Below are 20,243 nucleotides of genomic sequence, written 5' to 3' on the forward strand. Positions count from 1 at the left end.
GACGAGAATTATTTTTAAACTAAAATTATTATTTAAACATAGGATATAGGGAGAGGTAATATTAAGAAAGGAATCAGGAAAGGAGATAAAAAATCCCCCTCAATCAATGACAACACGGAGGATATTATTAAAGAATTTAAACAACCTATTGGCGTCATAGAAAATATAAAGGTTTGAAGTAATACCCAGGGTCAAGGTAATACTGGCTGAGGCCCCTGAGGGTAACAGAAAGAGCCATTTACCTTGTCTGCTACCATGAGTTTGTTAGGTCCAGCCTTTCAGAGGAGAGAATTATGATTAGGGTTAAGGATTTCTGAAGAAATCAAATATAAGAGATTCACCATAGCCAGAGGGAAACAATGAAGATACAATAGGGCACAGTCAGTGTTTCTTACTGATAATTCTGTAGATGGAAGGCAAGGTGTCCAGAACTTTGGGAAGAAATAGATTTGAAACAAATCTAGAGGAACCTACAGTTCTAAAGGGTAGAGCTGAGGGCAGGAAGAGGTTACCCGGCAGTATTGTTTGGACACGGATACATTTGTTGAGGGGCATTTAAAAGTTCAAAGTACTTCCTTCATTCGATGCAGTTCTACAGTCTGGTCTGGTTAACCATATTGGATAATAAAATCTGCAAAAATGTGAAATACGCAAAAACCCAAAGTCTCCAGAAAAAACCTTGAACATATACACTTCTGCCTTTGCTCACACTGTTTCCCTGTCATGTATGCCTTTGTTTCTCTTCTCTGTCTATACAGTCTTACAGATTATTTAAGATTCAGCTTAAACTCTACTTAATTGTAAAACCACATCATCTTCTCTATAAAGTCCTTGAGGGCACTCATGAAGGATAGTGCAATATGTTGTACTCCATAACATAGCGAAATTGAACCTGATTTCCTATAGTGATATTAAGACTTTGGTAGATTCTGTTGCTAGATTAATTAAGGCTTACATATTTCTTTCTCTATGGGAGACTGTATTCCACGTATAACCCAGGGAGTCTATTGGTACCTGATCTAGTTCTCTCAGCACCATGCAAATAGTCAGTGCTCAATAAATGCTTGTTGATTGATTTAAAAGAGAATATATAGTAATTTGTTAGATATCTAAAAGACTGGCTCCTATAAAGCTGACATCAACAAATGTCACAAGGTTTATGCACTCATTCTGTCTGTCTCTAATTACCATGTTAACCACTAGGACTTAAAGGCCTGAAAAGGGATTCTTTTTCCACCCACAACTTTATCGAGGAATAATTAATAAATATAATTATATGGATTTAAAGCATACAACATGATGATTTGATATACATATACAATGATTATCTGCCACTACAGTCACTGTATCTTTGCAGATTAGTTGAATTTGTTGAATATAAATGAGGCCAAAGTCTGGTTGGCTCTTAGTTAACTAGGTAACCATATTACGGAAGACTCCAACTTTTGTAGTTCTGTAAAATGTGTTTGTAAACTGTGCATTAAATTTTAAAACATTAAAAAGTATTTCTGGAAGGTTGATTGCTTTGATGTTGTGGTTGTTGCTATTTAAAAAAAGAACAATTTATTCCTTTTTTCCTCAGTAGGGAAGTGGGAATGTGAAGAAGTGGGTGCAGAATAAAGATAATACCTCGCAGGATTTGTTACTCTTTCCCTCTTTCATCTATATTCCCAGTTCTTTTATTTCTGATGAATTCAATAAAGTGTCGATAAAATTATACCTGTGTGAGTTCCATCCAAGTTGTTTATAGTGTCACCTTTTCATCTTTTCTCTAGTAGCCAAGAATCTGCTCTTGCTCTTGCTTCCACTCCAGCTCCAGTTCTAACTTACCATTCTGTAGTCACTCTATTTCCTTTGGGCCATTATTCTCCTTGCCCAGTGGTGGTTGCCCAGTTAGATTCTCATTGTACTTCTGTGGGTTTGGCCCACCTGGAAGTCAACGAGAAGTTACTGCCTTGATCACATTCTAGGGCCCAACATTTGTGAAACTGGGTTAATAGAATAGCAAGTATGGAAGGGAGGAGTAGGCCACAAAAGGATCACATACAGCCTAGATCTAGGATGGGCGTGGGCATACAAGGAAATCTTAACCCTTGTTATTGGTAGCTTATAGGCTGGTTGTATATTAACCTCAAATTGCATTTAGCATCACCACTTAGTTCCCTACCTCTACATATTTCCTTTGGCATCCACCGCCAATGGCAGAAAAATGGAGTCCTTGGCCTGGCATCTAGTCTAGCCCTAGCCTCCTTTACCTAGCCCCATCTCCATCCATTTCTCTACTCCTGCCAAATTAGTTTTTTTCATTCTCCCCCAGGCTTTTCCATCTCTGTGCCTCCTGTCCTTTCTTGCAAGAAGACATCCTCTGCTCTTCAGCTTATTAAAATCCCAGCATCCTTTAGATGATCCCACCTGATTCAGGAATGTATCTCTATTCTTATTATATTCAGTGACGTCTCTTCCCTTTGTGTTCCTTTAGCACCAATTGGCTGGGCCACACTTATTATATACTTAGCATACCTGGCATAGAATATAAATCAGAAAGGCTTGGCAATTGCCTCTATAAAACTAAGAGTTGCGATACAGGTAGAAAGAGACAGAGAGCAGAGGGGAGTTTTGTAGGAGACCTGACTTGATTCTGCATTTGCAGAATCAAGAAAATGCTATCTGTCAATATTACGGAATGAAGGAGTAGGACCTGATGGAAAGAGTGAGAGCTAAAAATCCTCTCTTCCCCCCATAACATTCCTTGATGTAGCCATTGTCAAATTCCCTAGTTTCAGGGGAAGAAACAGAGAGAGTCAAAGCATCAGAGTTCTATAGTAAGTGATCCCACAGTAACTAGTGTTATAATAGGGACTCAGATGCAGTTATCCTGATTCCCAGTCCTGTTCTCTTTCCGCTAACTTATGCTACATTTTGAGTTATTTATTTAACTTTATGCATGTTGTTTTAATTTTATTACTGAAACTCTGAGTTCCCTAGAGGCAGGGACTGAGTCATACTCATCTCTATTTCTTGCAACATAGTATAGCACAGAACTTGGGCACCAGGTAAATAATTTATAAATAGTTGCTGGTTGATAGATTTATTTTGAAAGTCCCTAACTAGTTTATATTTTTACTTTACAATTACTCAACTTCTATTGATTTAAATAATCATAAAGCCCCAGAAGGCAAAATGGAGTGTTCTTCGATGTATGTATACCAGCATTGTGAAGCAAAGATTGCCAATTACTATCTATGGATCCTTAAGTCACCGTCCCTCTCTGGGCTTTTATTTCCTCATTTTTATAACCACAGAGGTGCATTACATGTTTTCTAAGCTCCCTTTCAACTCTAGCACTTCAATAAAACTAATTTCTCATTTTAAAAATTGTCTTTAAAAATCTCGTTGTAATAATTTAACACTTTACATTAGCAAAATATGGCATAACAATTACTATCGTAACAAGATGCAAAAACCAAAGATCACATTAGATCAGTTTTAGCTGATTGAACATCAGAATGATGAATCAAGCCTCACTCTGCCAAACAGATTGATTTCACTTTATCTCTGTCTTCTTTGTGTTCTAAATGAGGAATTATTTATTTCTATCCTTCCTTGGGCATTAAAGTTGGACAATCCTGGGCTTAAATGTCAGCTCCACCTTTAACTATTTGACTTTGTGTGAGTTACTTGGTCTCTCTATGATTTGGTTTCCTCCCTGGGAATTGAAGCTAAAAATCCTTACCTTACAAAATTGTCGCGAGGATAAAGAGAATACATGAAACCTCTTAGTACAATGTATGGTACCTAGTAGGTATGCAAGGCATCCTAGTGATGGCAATCTATATCATGTGTAATTGGTATTACTAAGGAGTTGGCTTTTCATTGCATCTTTTTAATGTGATTCTAATACTACATTTTACCAACCTTCAGTTAAGCTTGCAGATTGGGAGATGGGAATGGTGAAAGAATATAGGATAATCGCCTCCCTCGACATTCCTGTCAGCATATAGTCTATCAATTCAGGTTTAAGATCTACAGAAGAAAGAGGGGAAGAAATTAAAAATGGCAGGAGGTGTGTTTAGAAGTGGCTCCAATGAAATAGAAGCATGTGAAAAAATTGTAAGCAGTCAAAAGAATTTGTATGAGCTGGCTCCCAACACATGCGGACCATCTAGTCCTCTGCATAAAAATAGAACTCTCAGTATCTAATAACAGATGCTGTGAACGTATCTAATCTTGTTCATATGCAAATAAGCCCTGGGTGAGATAACTATTTCCAGGGAAATTGAAACTTACTCTTATTTAAATTTCTGAATTCTACTACTAGTAATTGTGTCTTCATGTCTTGGTTTGACTCAGTTTACAAATTTGATGTTTAACACTCAAAATTTGACTCAGGGTGACAGAGAGCTGGCATGATCAGGTTTAAAAACAAGAATAAAAATGAAAAAAAGAAAAAGAAAGAAAGAAAAAGAAAGAGACTTGAGGAGAAGGTAGATAATAAAGTTGTAGAAAGAAACCAATTCACCTCCCTATATCCTAAACTTGAGCCCAAACTAACCTTGAACCAGCAAAATGGCAATAATTACCCCAATGAGAACTCCAATTATTTGCAGTCCTCCAGGCCTGGATTCTGTTCTGTTCCTGTTTCCTCTCTGGCTCTGACTCTGTTACTGATGAACACGTGCAAGAGACTGAATTTCCTGATAATTATGAGAGAAAGTATTGCTGCTGTAGAGGAAAGAGCACTGGCCCAGGAGTTAGGAGGCCCAAGGTCTAGTCCATGCTCTGCTGCTTATTTGCTGTGTCCTGACACAAATCATTAGCTCTTTCTGGGCCCAATTTCCTCTTCTGCCAAATGAGAGGGTTGGGCTTTATGGTCTCTGGGATCGTTTCTAGTTCTGCGATTCAGTGACTGTAAAGGAAATATCAGATTTTCTCAGAAAAGTCCAGCTGCACTGATGCAAGTGTGTGGGGCATGGGAGAGTGGTAAGGCACAGTCTCTGGGCTAGAGGAGTGAATGCTACAGAAGGTTACAATTTCAAAGAAGCAAACATTAAAGGATGATATGTTTTACGGCTGCTGATACTACAGGCATGCTCTCTCATTTATCCTCCACTTATCTGGACCCATGTGGACCAGAAGGAACAGTACGTGGTCAGGGGACAACTAGTGAGATGCAAACAGGGGCTGGACCCAAGTCCAGTTAAACTGGGAAGTTGGAAATGCCTACCCTCTTCCTTTTGTTTTTGCAGAAAGTTCTATTAAAAATGGCTTTGAAACATTAATGCAAAATGCAAGCTGCAAAACAATGTGCACATTACAATTTTATTTTTCTTTATAAGTAACAGGAAGAAAACACACCAGAGTCATAGCAGTGATTATCTCAGAGCAAAATAATTTTCTTTTCTTTTCTGTGCTTTTATACATTTTACTATAAACTTAATGGACTCCTCACTCCACTCTTGAGTCATAGAACCTATTCTTCATTGAGAACTCAGAATATCTTTTTCTAAAAATGTGAATCAGGTCAGGTAAATCTGTTGCTTAGAAGCCATCAGTAGCTTCCTATCACACTTGCAACACAAGCCAAACTCTTTACTACAGTCAAAAGACTCTCCATGATTTAGCCCCTGACATTTTTTAAGGAATTACTTTCCTATCACTTTCCCTTGCTGGTCTACTCTATTGGCTCTTCTTTGAACTCCTGAAGCTAACTACCACCTCAAGGTCCTTACCTGAAATGCTCTTCCTGCAAATTTTCACATAATTCATTCATTTTCATTCTCGTTCTCAGTTTCAAAGTTACTGAAACACAGAGGTCTCCCTTGAACCCTCCAGTTTAAATTAGTCTCCCTTGTTCTACACCCTCACAGTACTCTGTACTCTTCCTATTTAACGTTTGTATAGATTGTAATTACAATAAAATATAAATTTATTTTATTCCTCTATCCCCTACTAATCTGTAAGCTCCTTGAGGGTAGAGTCCTTGTCTCTCTTGCTCACCACTGTGTCTCCAGAGTCTAGCACTATGCATGGAACACATTAGGTACTCAATAATGCTTGCTGAATAAATAACTGAATGAATGACTCAATCAATGTGCATTATTTTTGCAAGTAAGAAGAAAAATGGAGGGCACAATTGTGGTGAAGATTCTGTTTCTACAGCACAGTCTTGTTGGTTTGTGTCCTCAGTATAAAGGACAAGACCATTTCTGACAAGGAACTGGATCTAGAGAACACATCTTCCTTAACAGTGTGGTTGCTATAATTTTGTGCAACCCAAGTGTCTAGGTTCTCCGAGGACTTGCTGCTAGGTTAATTGATTCTAACTACCTATTCTGCCTTACTAGTTAGTTACTTACCTAGGGATAATATTCTAAGCTTTTATTAAAGAAAAAGCTACCCTAAATCAATGAATAGGTTGCACTTTCCTTGAGTTTCTGACAAAGTGAATAAATTGGATAGGAAGAAATGAGATTAAGGACCCTGTGGCGTAGGCTTATATGTAATTTTCTGTTATGACAAACAGCAAAGAGATTGCAATGTCAGTAAGGTTGTTTAAGAAGAACCACAAGGTCCCACTATTTCTCTGCATTGCTCTCTGCACCCAAAGGCATACTGGAAAGAAAAGTGATTATTTGGATTTGATGACAAGAAAAAGTCTCTTAAGAAAGCTTCTTTCTGATAGACAATGAATCCATTAGTAGTTACTTACTTGAGGGTAGGGAAATGTATTTTTGAGAGACATGGAGCCAACATGGGTAAGATGCACAATCAACTGCCACTTGGGAAAGCATAGATATTGTGACCCCTGAGACAAATGGCTTAAGGTGAACTCTGCAAAGGGTACTCGTTTCTATTAAGGACAAAAGTAATTGTTCCTCCTGAGGGAGGCTTTCCAAACAAGATGCACTACCACTGGAAAGGACAAGCCTTGCCTCAGAAAAATATCCTGATAGATAATGTTCTTCTTGGACAGTACTTCCTTCTGTTCTTGCAATTCTGCACAGCTAAGACTGTGTCACCTTCCTGGAGGGACTTCCATTTTAATGTAAGTCAATACTCTCAGAGTTGTAAAGATAAAGTCATTTGAGGCATGAATTACAAATGAGGGTAGATTCAGGGTGGCTTAGGAACTGTCTGTCTCATATTCGTAAGGTTATGTTATTAATTTAATTTTACTGATTACTTAATGAGGTGGCAGGTACTCTTCTGGGTATTTCGTAAGTTCAATCTTATTTTATTCTCACAATAGGTTTTAAGATAAGAAACTGGGGATCAGAGAGGGTAATTGACTTGCCCATTGTTATACCGCAAATATTTGGTAAAGCTGGAGTATGAAATTAGGCTTGTTGACTTCAGAGCCTGTGTGTTTGGCCATAAAAATTATTTGGCTAAAGGGACTCCTCAGTGGCCTTGATGTGAGCAAACAATGAGAACCCCATTTGAGTCTGTCTCTGATGCACTGTCTTCGAATAAAGAATGAATACAAACATTATTGTACATAGGAGGAAAAATATGTAGGTATGGACCCTGTTCCACCTGTCTTTGACAGAAAAATTGAGTGAAGTGATAACTTTTTAATATCAGTATGTGTAACAAATTAGTCCCTTGGAAAATACTAATTATAGCATTTTTTTAATATTCTATAACCAGCCGTCATATAACGTGCACAAAGCAACTCATTCACCATTTGCCAGGTCAGGTCATTTGTTGACAATACTTAAGGAGATTTATATGCTCATAGTGTTTGAATTATAGTGTGAATACAACAGTGCCAAGAAGCACAAGTTTTAAAGTGTTGCTTTGTTTTTTGCTTCCCCTATCACAATGTTTGTTTGATCTCATCACTACATGGTTTCTACAAAAAGATCCTGAGGTTGGGGTGATAAGAAACTAATTGCAGGTCAGCTTTATAGTCACTTAGATGTCATCTAAAGATCCATTTTTTCTCAGCTCTTTTAGTCGAAGTGGTTATTTACTCTGGCTCTACCTTTAGAATTTTTTGGTGAGCTATTTAGTTTTATTTACTTATTTATTTTTGATTGAGGCTTGGCATTCCCAGCCCTGGTGTTCTGATTTAAATAGCCTGAGTGGAGCCCAATAATAAGTTTTTATTAATTGATGTAAAAATCATCATATAATATACAATTAACAATTCTAATATATACAATTCAAAGGCATTTAGTATATTCACAATGTTATGCCACCATTACCTCTATGTAGTTCCAAAATATTTTTATCACCTGAAAGGAAAACCTATACCCATTAAGCAGCCATTGTCCATTTGTCCCACTTCCCAGTCCTGGAAACCACTTAATCTACTTTCTGTCTCTTTGGATTTACCTATTCTGGATATGTCATATAAATGGAATCATACAATATATGACTTTTTGTGTCTGGTTGCATTCATGTGCCATAATGTTTTTGAAGTTCATCTAAAGTTGTAGCACTTCACTCCTTTTTATGGCCAAATAATATTCCATTATATGGATATACCACCGTTTATTTATCCATTCATCAGTGAATGACATTTGAGTTGTTTCCACCATTTGGCTAATGTGAATGTGCTGTTATGGACATTCATGTATAAGTTTTTGTTTAAACGCCTATTTTCCATTGTTTGGATACATCATAAGAGTGAAATTTCTGGGTCATATAGAATTCTATATTAAACTTTTTGAGACACAGTCAAAATAATTTCCATAGTGCCTGTACCATTTTACATTCCCACCAGCAATCTATGAGGGTTTCAATTTCTCTACATCCTCCTCAACACTTGTTATTTTCCTTTTTTAAAATACAGTCATCCTAGTGGGTATAAAGTAGCTTCTTATTGTGGTTTTGATTTGCATTTCCCTGATGGCTAATGATGGTGAGCATCATTTCCTGTGTTTATGGTACATTTATAAATCTTCTTCAGAGAAATATTTATTCAGATCCTTTGGCCATTTTTTAATTGGGTTATTTGTCTCTTTACTACTGAGTTATAAGAGTTCCTTATGTATTTTAGAGCCAAATTCCTTATCATATATGATTTCCAATACTTTATCCTATTCTGTGGATTGTTTTTCAGTCTCTTGACAGTGTCCTTTGAAGCATAAAATATTTTAATGTTGAAGTTCAATTTATCTATTTTTCTTTTGTTTCATGTGCTTTTGGTGTCATATATAGGAATACATTGCTAAAGTCAACGCAGTTGACTATAGACACAGAGATTTATTTCTGAACTCTCAATTCCATGCCATTGATATATGTATCTATTCTTATGCCAATATCATGCTGTTTTGGTGACTGTAAATTGGTAGTAGGTTTGGAAATTGGGAAGTGTGAGTTATTTGAATTTGTTCTTCTTTTTCAAGATTGTTTTTACGAGTCAGTGTCCCTTACAATTCCATATGACTTTTAGGGTCAGATTTTCCATTTCTGCAAAAAAGAACATTGGGATTTTGATAAGAATTGCATTGAATCTGTAGATTGCTTTGGGGCATATTGCCATCTTAAAAATATTGTCTTCCCATCCATAAACGTGGAATGCCTTTCCATTTATTTATGTCTTCTTTAATTTCTTCCAGCAATGTTTTCCAGTTTTCAGTGTACAAGTCTTGCACCTCCTTGGTTAAATCTACTCCTAAGTATTTCACTATTTTTAATGCTCTTGTAAATGGAATTGTTTTCTTAATTTCATTTTCAGCTTGTTCATTGTTATTGTGTAGAAATGCAACTGATTTTTGCATGTTGATCTTGTATCCTGCAACCTTGGGCAATTCGTTTATTAGACCTAATCAGTTTTCTCATAGATTGTTTAATATTTTTTTTTTGAGGAAGATTAGCTAACATTCATGCCCATCTTCCTCTATTTTATATGTGGGACACCTGCCACAGAATGGCTTGATAAGCAGTGCTTAGGTCTGTACCCGGGATGCGAACTGGCCAACCCTGGGCAGCCAAAAAGTGGAACCTGCAAACTTAACCACTGTACACCGGGCAGGCCCCCATACATTCGCTGATATTCACATGTTGAACAAACCTTGCAGTCTTGGGATAAATGTCACTGGTCATGATGTACAATCCTCTTCACATGCTGGTGGATTTGGTTTGTTAGAATTTTGTTGAAGATTTTTGCATTTATATTCACAAGGAATATTGGTCCATGGTTGTCTTTTCTTGTGATATTTTTATCTGGCTCTTGTATCAGCATAATGACGGCCTCAGAAAATGAATTAGGAAATGTGCTTTCCAATTCCATTTTTTTGGAATAGGTTGAGAATGATTAGTGTTAATTCTCTTTTAAAATTTTTGGTAAAACTCACCAGTGAAGCCATCTGGTCTTATAGAGTTTTTGTTGTTTGTGTGTGTGTGTGTGTATGTGTGTGTGAGAAGTTTTGATCACTGATTCTCTTTAATTTTTTTAGGTCTGTTCCTATTTTCTCTTTCTTCTTGAGTCAGTTTTGATAGTTTGTGTGTTTCTAGGAATTCATTTCATCTACGTTATTTAATTGGTGTGGAATTGTTTATAGTATTCTCTTACAATCGTTTTTAGTTTTGTAAAGTCTGTATTAATGTCCCCACTCTCATTTCTGATTTTGGTGATTTCAGTCCCCTCTCTCTTTTCCTTGGTCAATCTAGCCAAAGTTTTGTTTTTGTATTTAAAGTAATTACTTTTTACATTTATTTTATTCAATTAAAAATTATCATTTATATTTAAAGTAATTGCTGATTAGGAAGGACTTATTACTGTCATTTTGCTATTTTGGTTTCAATATATCTTATCTCTTTTTTTCCAAAATTCCTTCGTTACTGCCTCCTTTGTGATTTTTTTTCTAGCTTACTATTTTGATTGTCTTCTCATTTTTTCTGCATATATCTCTTTTCTTAGTAGTTACCCTAGGGATTACAATTAACATTTGTACTTCATCACTTTGAAGTTTGAATTAATATCAACTTAGTTTCAACAGTATGCAATAACTCTGCTACTTTATATCTCCATCTCCTCAATATGTTGTTTTCATTATAGATCAAATCTGTGTACATTTTGTGCCAATTAGCATAGATGTATAATTGTTGTTTTATGCTTTTGTGTCTTAAATTATATAGAAGAAAAGAGAAGAGTTTCAAACCAATAATGCAATAATGCTAGCGTTTATATTTACCTATGTAGTTACCTTTAGCATTGTTCTTTATTTCTTGGCATGACTTCCAATTACTGTATAGTGTTCTTTCATTTCAGCCTTAAGGACTCCCTCTGGAATTTCTTGTAGGATAGGTCTACTGGCGGCTAATTCTCTCAGATTTTGTTTATCTGGAAATGTCTTCATCAATACCTTATTCTTCAAATATTTTTTCTGCCTCTTTCTCTCTCTCCTCTCCCTCTGGGGCTCCCACTAGGTGTAATTTGATACACATGATGATGACCTATGGGTGTCTTAGACTCTTTTGATTTTTTTTCATTCTTTTTCTCTTTCTGGATAATCTCAATTGATCTATCATTAAGTTCATTGATTCTTTATTCTGTCTACTCAAATCTGTTGAATCTTTCTAGTGTTTTTTTTTTTCATTTTATCAGTTATATTTTTCAGCTTGAAAAATTCTGTTTGGTTCCTATTTATAATTTCTGTCTCTTTATTGATATTCTTTATTTGGTGAGACATGTTTCTTCTGGTTCTTAGTTCCTTGTGCATGGTTGCCTTTAGCTGTTTGAATGTGTTTAAGGTAGTTGATAGTAGTCTTTTGTATGAGTCCAATGCCTGTGCTTCCTCAGAGACAGTTTCTCTTCATTTCTTTTTTATTCCCTGTGAATGGGCCTAAATTTGTATGCTTTGTAATCTTTTGTTGAGAGTCGGACATTTTTAATATTATAATTTGGCAACTCTTGGAAATCAGCTTCTGCAAATAAGATTCCTCCTTATTTGGGATTTATTTTTATTGCATATTGTAGGTTGTTTTTTGTTTTCTTGTTTATTTAGTGTCTTTTATAAATCATTTTTGTAATGTCTGTATTGTTTTTCAATGTGGCTACTGAAGTTTGTATTCCATTAGCTTTGTGTTGAAGTATTGTTTTTACAGAGATTCCTTAAACATCTACTGAGTAGCTGAGCATGCTTTGAACCTTGGGATCAACCTGAAATGAAGGCGTAAGGTCTTCTCAGTTATTTTCTGAGTATGTATCTTGCTGACTCCTGCATGTGGCTTTTTTTGATTCCACTGTATACACAGCTGCTTTTGAATGTCTTAATTTCCCAAACAGTCTCATTCCAGCTTTTCCTTGTGTCTTTAGATGGTCTATTGTATGTCTCCACCCATAATCCATTGCCCCAGGCATCCGAAGGTCTGTAGTCCCCCTGTAGTTTTTCTGAGCAGTGCTCTCTGCTTTCTAACACTTTCCTTACATGAACTCTGAGTGATTCTGCTTATTTCTGCCTGAGATTCAAGTTAGGAAAAACAGATGCCAGTTTTTCAGGCAGTCCATAGACTGGTTAAAATTTTCAAATAATGTCTACTCTGCTCCCTCTTGTTCCTGGGAGTAAATCAAGAACTGGACTATCACCTTCTCCAGACCAAGGTCAGACCATCTATGTATAGGATAAGGTGAGGGAGTAGGACAAGGGTGAATAAAAACACCACGACATTTCCTACAGTTTTGAATATGGCTATTTCTTGTTTGGGCATTTGCTTGATTACTACAGACCTTTCACTGTTTCCCAGAGTTCCTATACAGTTATTTTAGCCTATCTGTTGTGATTATTTTTTGAAGTTTCAATGCAAATTCCTGCATATTTATTATGGAAATTAGAATACACTGCACTCAGTAGCTTAAAATCTGTTTGTCTCACTTAGTATATAAAAGCTATCCTTTAATGATATTCACTGAATCCAGGTCTTCTGACAAATCCCACTACACTGGAGCTGCTAAGACAAGGCAGAACTTTAAGGAAGATCATTGCCCCTATAATAGCATTTCTTAAAGTTTGTTTTACAGAAAGCTATTATGCTACTGGATATTCCACAGCTTTTTCAAAACGGGGATCTTTAGCCATATATTTAGGAAACACTTACAGTATTGAATATTCTCTGTTTGGCCTCCATCCCCATCATTCACCAGACCTCCTTTGTCTTGCTCTGTATCCTTTAAGACTAACTTCTGAGGATTTCATTATCTGGGGTTCCTTGTACTCTGGCAAATGAGAGCTATCTATAGGATATCAGAGGATTGGTGGAGAGAATTTAAGACTTCACCTAGGAAATGACATTTGGGCTGAGTCTTGAAGAATGTTAAGGAGTTTACCTCTCAAAGAGGAAGGAAACACTATTAACTCCCCTGGTCCCTTTAGCTCTAAGGTTAAAGTGACTTGTTGCTAGTCTTTGGGTGCCTCATCATCCCTTGTTTTGTACTCTAACCCTGACCAGGACTCTGTAAGACATTACTTGATTGAAATATCTTTATGTGAACCACTTGAAGTGAACTCTGTTTCCTTCTAAGATCCTGACTGAGTTAAACAAAATTTAGTAGCTTTCTTTACTGTAGAAATTTGCAGAGGCTTTAACGTGTTAATTGCATTATTAATCTCCCAATGGAGGCTATTAGCTGGCAGCATTTCCCAAAAGTCTTTGTCTATAGAGCCCTTTCAGAAAAATAACAATAATCACTTATTTATTTATTTATGTGGACCAGCCTTTAGACTAGTATTCAAAGAAACTAGTTTTTGGAATTGCTGCTCAATAATAATAACAAAGCTACCATTTATCAAGTGTTACACTTAAGACACTGTACTAAGTTACTTTTCATGGCTTATCTCACAAAATCCTCATCAAAACCCTATAATGTGGGCCGGCCTGGTGGTGCAGCGCTTAAGTGTGCACGTTCTGCTTTGGCAGCCTGGGGTTCGCCGGTGCAGACATGGCACCACTTGGCACACCATACTGTGGTAGGTGTCCCACATATAAAGTAGAGGAAGATGGGCATGGATGTTAGCTCAGGGCCAGTCTTTCTCAGCAAAAAGAGGAGGATTTGCAGCAGTTAGCTCAGGGCTAATCTTCCTCAAAGAAAAAAAACCCTATAATGTGGATTTTATTATTATAATACTATTATTATTATTGTTTCCAATTTTTAAGTGAAGAAACCAAGTTTTAGGAAATTAAAGGCTGGACAGCTTATAAATGGTGAAGATGAGAACCAATTCCAAGTCTTCTTGATTCTAAAGTCCCTGTCCTCAAACCTCTAAGGCTCTGCTTGAGGTGAATTAAGACTGCTGCAGCTGTGACTAATTTGTCTGAAGGTAGGCACCCAACACATATGAGCGCTTTGAAATAGAGATTTCCATTTAGCAAATGGACAGTTCATTCACTGTGATCTAATTGTCTGGCTCAATAGATTGCTGCATATTGCTTAGCACATAATTCCTGGTGAATGCTGATGCACCAAGTGAGGATTTTTGTAACCCAAGAGAATTAATGTAACTTTCCAGGCTGCAATCTTGCTACCTGGGAATGTAGTGTTCCATTCAGTATTTTTTTAAAGTCTCATTAAATTAAAGATGAATTTTTCTTAGCTATTGGGATCTTGAGAACAGGGACCACATCTTATTCTTCAACTTGTATTCCCAATGCCCAGAGTACCTGTCACATGGTAAACACTCAGTAATTGTTACCTGTTATGATTTCTGTTACATAACACTGTCTCTATAAAGTTCAACAATGGAGCAAATTTCCATGAACCTCATCTTATTTTTAGTATCATATCCTCCATATCCATTTTCTTATCATATATTTAATCCCCTCTTTCTTTTTTATCCTCACATAACACTCACTTAACTTCAGAGCTTTAGAGATAATACCATCTGGTTGCAAAGTCTTAACTGTTTTAGTCATGGTTCAGGTCATGACAAAAGAGTGTGGAACTACCATTGTAACATCTCAGAGACTATGAATTGAGCAGAGAGATTTCAGGTACAAATTAGCATGCTCTAAATGGATGTGTGTGTGTGTGTAGCAGGAGTGGGGCATGGTGTGTATATGTCATAGGTATATGAGCTTGTGTGTGCGCCATTGTGTGTGCCATTCCTTCCTAGGATACCCAAATGTATAACTAGCCCAAAGTTGGCTCTAGGGAGGTAAATGAGCAATTTTTTTGAGCAACTTTAATTTTTAATGAGCAACTTTTTAGTGAGAAACTTTATTCTTACCACTTGGGTCCAGTTCTTTTGCTGCAGAGGTGTATGAACATAAAAACGAGTTTAGGTACATTAAAAAAATAACTGATAATTAATTTCAATCAACCCACCTAGACTTCTTTTGTCTACATAATTCTATGTTAACCTGATATTCACAGAAATTTAAGAAAATCAATCTTCCTGATTCTCTTGAGCTTACATTTTTGTTTCCCTTAGTGTGAAAGTCTTTTGTGTGTGGTATGAAGTTATCACACCTTATACCATCTTTTCATTTTTGCCACACTTGTTTATCACGAATCATCATTTAGTTCATTTTTCTCTACATTGACTTGTGCCTTATTATTTCTTAATTAAATTTAATTTTTAAAACTTTATATTACTACCATAAATGGAAAATCAGCATCATTTACCACAAACAGAAGGTAATATTAAAAATAAATGTAATAAAATCAAAACATTGAAATTAAAATTTCTTTCCAGATATTGGTGCCTGCTCAAGGTTCTGAGCCTGAGGCCTGCTTTCTCTAAGACAAAAGGGGAAATTGTCAAATGTTTCAGAGACACTAAAGACTAAAACCAGAAACTTCCTCTTCGACGTCATCAGAAATATTGAAAGAAAATTGAGGAGGAAATGCTTTTCTAACTCTATGCTTCAATATACTTAATACTGAGCTAATGTTACACCTGATTATTCCACATTTAAACCTGTTAAAATTTATTCTGTAAATTGTATCTAGCTCCAGAGTAGCATCCCCACGTCTTATGAGACACTGTCAACTGAGAGGATCTGTAGAGAATTCCTTTTGTTCCCTGGGACCAAAGCACATTACGGTTGGAATGAGGAATACTCTCTTCCACTGCTACCAAGAAATCATAGATTGGGTTACACAAAACCTCTCTTGCCTAAGATTGTAGTATTAGGCTCAGGGTGTTGTCTGTTGTAAATCACTTAGGGTCCAAGGCAGCAAGTACTATTATAAATAACTAATGGAATGTAATGTAAATGAGCACTATTAATAGCACTGGTTTGCAAGGAGAATTATTCTTGTTAAATCAAGGGCTGACTGGTCCATTTTTTCTGTTGGGAATTTTATCTGAAAAAGACTCCCAATTTTTAAAAATAATTATCTCTGTACAGACATAACCAAGAATCCTCTTAAGATCTGTTTCAGCTCTTTCATCTTCAATATTTAAAAAGCATAAAGATCCAAATGCCTTGAGATCAATGCATCACCACAAATGTTCTTCTTGATTCATTACAATAATAAAAATGACAATTGCCTAATATATACCAGAGACTTTTAATACATCATTTCATTTACTTTGTAATAATCTTATCTGAAAGGTTGAAAAATAATTGAATGGATAATGACATTCTCACTTTGTGATTTAATGTTATAATAACTATAAAGTGGTTGATATTATTACCATCCCACTTTTATGGATAGGAACAATGAAGCTCTACGTCTATGACCTTCTCACCATAAAATATTTGTTTCCTGGGTTTTGAAATCAGAGATACCTGGATCAAATTTCAGCTTCAGTACTTTCTGCTGGGATATCCTGGGACATTTAGTTCTCTGAATTTAAATTTCTTTCTTTGTGAAATATTCTTTAACAAAGGTTATTGTAGGTTTAATTGAAATTGTGTACCTATACAATACTAAGTGGGCAGTAAATGTAAGTTTCTTTTCTATTTGCCTCTGTTATTCCTAGGTGGCTCTTCAGTGTGGTTAAAACAGCTCAAATTCTATTCACATGATTTTGAGAAGTGCCTTTGACTGAGTTAGAATATCTGAATGCCTATAGCACTTAAAGCTAGAGCTTTGCAACTAAGTTTATTATGGTGTCTCTGAAATGTTTCTGGGAGAAGTAATCTTGTCTTGTGCCTCTTGAATTCTACCTGGAGTTTGATGCAAGGGTTGGAATATAGCATAATGGTTAGGGGCAAAGGGGCTGTAAAAGGTACTTCTACTATCTTTATTGATTAAGTGATCTTAAGCAAATCATATAACATTTCTGAGTCTGTTTCCTCATTTTTAAAATAGAGATGATAGCATAATATCTACTTCATAGACTGAATGACATAATGCACATAAAGTGTCAAGTACAGTGACCAATACATAGTAAGTGTTCAAAAAATGGAACTATTATTAGTATTAGCATAAAGTTCAGTTATCAATAAAGACATGTTCGATCAATCTAATCCAAACACTCTAAGATATTAATAATAGCCCTATGAATGTTTTGAGGCACATTTTCCTTATTTCTCTATATTCTGGCATTATTATCAGTGTGATACTTGACAATCATTACCATTACAGCATTGTTAAGATGACAGCTTATCTGCGAACAGTGGCAAACATAGAAATATTTCATTTTGCATTATTTCAAAACCCTTAGCTTCAGGATGACTTATGTTCTGCATTTATAATAAGTCAGTGGCACATATGGAAGAAATTCTGAATCAATTATCTTACTTGTTTCAGGTTACAGATTCATTACTTGGCTGAGCAATGAACTTTGGTTGCTATTCATAAACCACTGGCAAAAACAGGATATAACATCACTTCCTCGGGTTTAAAACAAAAATCCCCTACAAGAAAAATTAGTACAATCAAAGTGAATATGTGAGATCAGACACTTAAAACTCATTAGTCTTTAGCTGTTAATGAAGAAAAGTATAGGTTTGGAAATTTACCGGGTAATAAATTTATGGCAGAGGCATGATATCATGAGAGATAATCCAGATCACTCAAGCCTATCCTACTGGGCCACCATCCTCTTTTCAAAGTGAGACTTTGAACCCCCTTTTGATAGAGTGGGTAAAGTGAAAAGGGAAAGCAAACCAAGTCGCCGCTATGCACATCAAAGCTTAAAACATGCAGGCCACTGAGATAAACATGTGCCATGATATTTGGGACCTGGAACCCCCAAATATGAGTTTCCTCTTTGCTTTTTACCCATTTCTAAGACCACATTGCTTTGTTCAGCCATTTAGTTAATCCATAGGTTTTAAATGACTTTATTACAGACTGTGTGTGTTCTCTAGGAGCTTACTTACCATATAATTAAAAATGGGAATGTACCCAGAAAAAAATAGTGAACTCTATGAACATTGCAAATGAGGATATTATAATCCTAAGGCCTAGGAGATTGATAATTGTTGGGCTCAGAGAAAATTTGAAAGGGCCTTTTAAATGGAAAAGGACAGTTACGACTTGGATGGGCAGAAAGGCACATCTTTTCCCATTTCACAGACTATGTTGGTGTTCCCATTAGGATCAATTGATCAATATGTTGAGCATAGCTGTTTTTTTCTGCCAATGTCTCTTCACTTACTTTGTACCCACTCCATTAATCTAAGAAATAAGCCTAATAAACAAATGAAAAAAATGTTGTCTCCTGAGCCACAAAAGTTTCTGAACTAAATTCAATTTATGTTGAAATATAACTCCAAACACACACAAAACTGAACAAAAAAACTTTGACCAGTTTCTCCAAAGCAATGAGTTTAACTTATTATGCTTTAATCCTGATATGGAACCCCTCGAAAACATTCTCTATAGCACTCATCACCACCTGCATTTATATCAGTCTCTTCCTCAAGCACAGCCAGGCACTCCATTAAACAATCTTCAACTTTGGCAGACAGCTTAAATGCAGAAACAATCGCCTCTTTAATTTTAAAATTAGCAATAGATTGAGCACTCAGAGAGACCTGATTGCAATTTGGGAAGCTGCAACACTTCAAACTTTGTTTCCCAGACGTTCAAGCCTGCAATTAGAGAACTCTGAGCAATCAACCAACTGAGCTCTCTAAGAGAATATGAAAGTTCAGGCCAGAATATGAAACCCAGTAAGAGCTTTAAATATCAATTTTAAAACTTTGAAATCTCAAGGTTTCAAAGTGTAGTATCTCAATGGGAAATTTTATGTTTGGGTAATAAAGAGAATCCAAGCAAATTCCATGATAATGGACTTTCTGTAAATTCCCGAAATTTGAGTTTAAAAATTCAAAAAAATTACCCTAATGGTGACAATTACTCTGACAGAAATTTTATTCTCTTCAATGAGCCATCATGAGAATGGAAGGGAATTTTAGGAAAATAAAGTCAGGGTTTTTTCTCTGAGCTCCACTTCACTTCCAAAATTTTTTTGAAAATAAAAAATAAATAACCCAGCATTTGCATTAACTCTACTTTCACCTGGATGCACAAAGCCTGGCATTCGAGGCACGTTATCTTCTCAGTTACCACAAGCCTGATTTCAGAAGGCTACACCTGTATTTTTGCTCTGGCCAGTGCTAGAGAAAACCATGAAAAAATGTTTTCCCCTCAATTTCCAGTTTTTTATCTCTTCTCCCCTCTTCCCATTAAGATACTCTTGACCTCTTGTTCTGACTTCAGCTCCACAGTTTTCATTAAGATGCTAATGACTAAGAACAGCTTGCTCATCAAAGGGAACTGTCATTTCAACACACTCAATGAATCTTTATTTCACATCTATTTTTGTGTGTGTGTGAGGAAGATTGTCACTGAGCTAGCATCTGTGCCAATCTTCCTCTATTTTATGTGGGATGCCGCCACAGCATGGCTTGAAGAGTGGTGCTAGGTCCACACCCAGGATCTGAACCTGTAAACCCCAGGCTGCCAAAGCAGAGTACTGAACCTAACCACTATGCAACCAGGCCGGCCCATCTATTATGTGTAAGGTCTCTTACTTCATTTGATCTGGGATGAAGACTTTAAACAAAGGCATGGACATGTGTGCATGTGTGTGTGTGTACGTATGCACACAGGCACACATGTGGCACACACACATAGAACGTGTTACTTGGGGACTTTCAAGTACTTAAGGAAAGTCAGAGAGATACTTATTGTAGGGTCTTTTTGGTGAATCTGGCCACACACCTTGGTAGTTCTAAGAGATTTACATTGGAAAGATAGAAAATCAAAAATTTATGTTTCTGAGAATCAAGGTTCTCCTGTCATCATTCACTGTAAAGATATGTTGAGATCCCCAAATAAGCCCTTTGTACTGATAAATTGGCTGGCTTCTCCACCTGAAAGTATTCCT

This window comes from Equus przewalskii, chromosome X (genome assembly GCF_037783145.1).
Source record: "Equus przewalskii isolate Varuska chromosome X, EquPr2, whole genome shotgun sequence".
Classification (NCBI taxonomy): Eukaryota; Metazoa; Chordata; class Mammalia; order Perissodactyla; family Equidae; genus Equus; species Equus przewalskii.